The sequence below is a fragment of the Pseudoliparis swirei genome, chromosome 9, assembly GCF_029220125.1.
Source record: "Pseudoliparis swirei isolate HS2019 ecotype Mariana Trench chromosome 9, NWPU_hadal_v1, whole genome shotgun sequence".
NCBI classification, from domain to species: Eukaryota; Metazoa; Chordata; class Actinopteri; order Perciformes; family Liparidae; genus Pseudoliparis; species Pseudoliparis swirei.
This window is the reverse complement of record NC_079396.1, coordinates 27,942,237-27,944,736: the sequence shown is the minus strand read 5'-3', so window position 1 is coordinate 27,944,736 and position 2,500 is coordinate 27,942,237. Positions and strand designations below refer to the sequence as shown.

The window sequence follows — 2,500 nt, the reverse complement described above, 5'->3', positions numbered from 1 at the left end:
ATAAGTAAGTGCTATCTAAGTGCCACTGAAGTGCTAATCTGTGTTTTAATCCAGATATAGTCGGAAAAGGTGTGTTTTCAGTCTCCGACGGAAGATGTAGAGACTTTCTGCTGTCCTGATGTCAGTGGGGAGCTCGTTCCACCACTGAGGAGCCAGGACAGCAAACAGTCTGGATGTAGAGTGATTAGCTCGAGGTGCAGGAGTCACAAGTCGATTGGCTGTTGCAGGCGGAGCGAACGTGCGGGTGTACGGTGTGACCATATCCCGGATGTAGTCGCGGCCCGATCCGTCTAGAGCACGGCACGCCAGGTCCAGGGGTTTGTAGCTGATGCGAGCAGCCACGGTAACCAGTGGAAGAGCGGAGGAGCGGAGTGGTGTGGGTGAATTTCGGGAGGCTGAAGACCAGTCGAGCTGCTGCATTCTGGATGAGCTGCAGGGGTCGGATGGCCTTAGCAGGTAGACCAGCCAGGAGGGAGTTGCAGTAGTCGAGGCGTGAAATGACCAGAGCCTGGATCAGAACCTGCGCCGCCTTCTGAGTAAGAAGAGGACGTATTCTCCTGATGTTGTGCAGCATGTACCTACAGGAACGCGTCGTCGCAGCGATGTTGGCCGTCAGGTGTAGTTGACTGTCTAGTGTCACCCGAGGTTCCTGGCAGTCCGGGTAGGGGCCAACACAGAGCTGTTGAAGGTGATAGTCAGGTCGTGGGTGGGGAGCCTTTCCCTGGAAGGAATAGTAGCTCAGTCTTGTCAGGGTTGATCTTCAGGTGGTGAGCAGACATCCACTGAGAGATGTCAGTCAGACAGGCAGAGATTCGTGCCGCCACCTGTGTTTCGGACGGTGGAAACGAGAAGATCAGTTGGGTGTCATCAGCATAGCTATGGTAGGAGAAGCCATGCGAGCGAATGACAGAGCCGAGAGAATTTGTGTACAGAGAAGAGGAGGGACCCAGGACTGAGCCTTGAGGAACCCCAGTAGTGAGAGGACAAGGATCAGACACAGATCCTCTCCAAGTTACCCGGTAGGTGCGGTCTTTAAGGTAGGAAGAGAAAGAGCGAGTGCAGTGCCTGAGATCCCCAGGTCCTGAAGAGAAGAGATCAGGATCTGGTGGTTCACGGTGTCAAATGCTGCAGAAAGGTCGAGAAGGATAAGGACAGAGGAGAGAGGCTGCTCTAGCAGTGTGAAGCTGCTCAGAGACAGCAAGGAGGGCCGTTTCTGTCGAGTGGCCGGCCTTGAATCCAGACTGGTGAGGGTCAAGAAGGTTGTTACTGTGGAGATAGGAGGACACTTGGCTCAAGATAGCTCGCTCCAGAGTTTTGGAGAGAAAAGGAAGAAGAGAGACCGGTCTGTAGTTGCTGACTTCAGACGGTCGAGCGTGGGTTTCTTCAGGAGAGGGTTGACTCGCCTCCTTCAGAGAGTTAGGAAACAGCCAGTTGAGAGGGAGCTGTTAATAAGATGGGTGAGGAAGGTCAGAAGGTCAGGAGCAATAGCCTGGAGAATGGGAGACGGACGGGGTCAAGGCGCAGGTGGTCGGTCGGGCGGAGGTCACCAAGCTAAGAACTTGATTGGGAGACAAGGGGTGAAAGAGGAAGAGAGGGATGAAGAAGTTAGTGTTGGTGAGGTGATAGAAGATGGATTTGTAAAGGAGGAGCGTATGTCGTCTATCTTGTTTGTAAAGTAGTCGACAAAGTGGCTCGCAAAAGGGTGGAAGGAGGAGGGGACAGGGGGATCAAGGAGGTTGGAAAAGATAGAGAAGAGTTTTTGGGGTTAGAGAAGGAAGACTGAATTTTGGTCAGGTAGAACGAGCTTTTGGCTGCAGAGATAGAGGAAGAGAAGGAGGAGAGAGAGATTGATAGAAGAGCAAGTCTTCCGCTTGATTCGATTTCGCCATTTTCTTTCCGCCGCAGGGTGGCTCTCTCGGCGCACCGAGTCCGACAACCACGGAGCCGGAGAGGATTTCCGAACCGGTCGTGTCTTAAAAGGACAAAGAGAATCAAGAGATGAAGACAGGGAAGAGAGGAGAGTGTCTGCGGCAGAGTTAGGATGCATGAGTGAGAAGCAGTCAGTTGAGGGAGAGCAGATAGGACAGAGGAGGCCAGAGAGGAGGGGCAGAGGGTGCGAATGTTGCGGCGTACAGGTGCAGAGTCTGTAGATATGGGTGGGTTGTCAGTACCAGAGAGCGAGAGAGTAAGAGATGAAGAAGTGGTCAGAGACATGGAGAGGAGTCACAGTGAGGTTAGAGGTAGAGCAGTTTCTTGTGAAAATGTAGTCAAGGTGGTTGCCGGCTTTGTGAGTAGGAGGGGAGGGACTGAGTGAGAGGTTAAAGGAAGACAGTAAGAGTAAGAGATCACATGACTTCTCTGTCTGGATGTTGAAGTCACCCAGAAGGACGAGCGGGGGGCCGTGTTCCGCGAAGTTCGATAGGAGGACGTCTAGCTCGTCCAAGAAATCTCCCAAAGAACCAGGGGGACGGTGAGAACAACAATGTGAAGTTGAACCGGA

General features: G+C 52.9%; 1 pseudogene; it reads right to left on the bottom strand.

The window, feature by feature from the left end:
• LOC130199229 (uncharacterized) overlaps nucleotides 1-2,500 on the bottom strand; it is a 2,955-nt pseudogene that overhangs the window by 139 nt on the left and 316 nt on the right.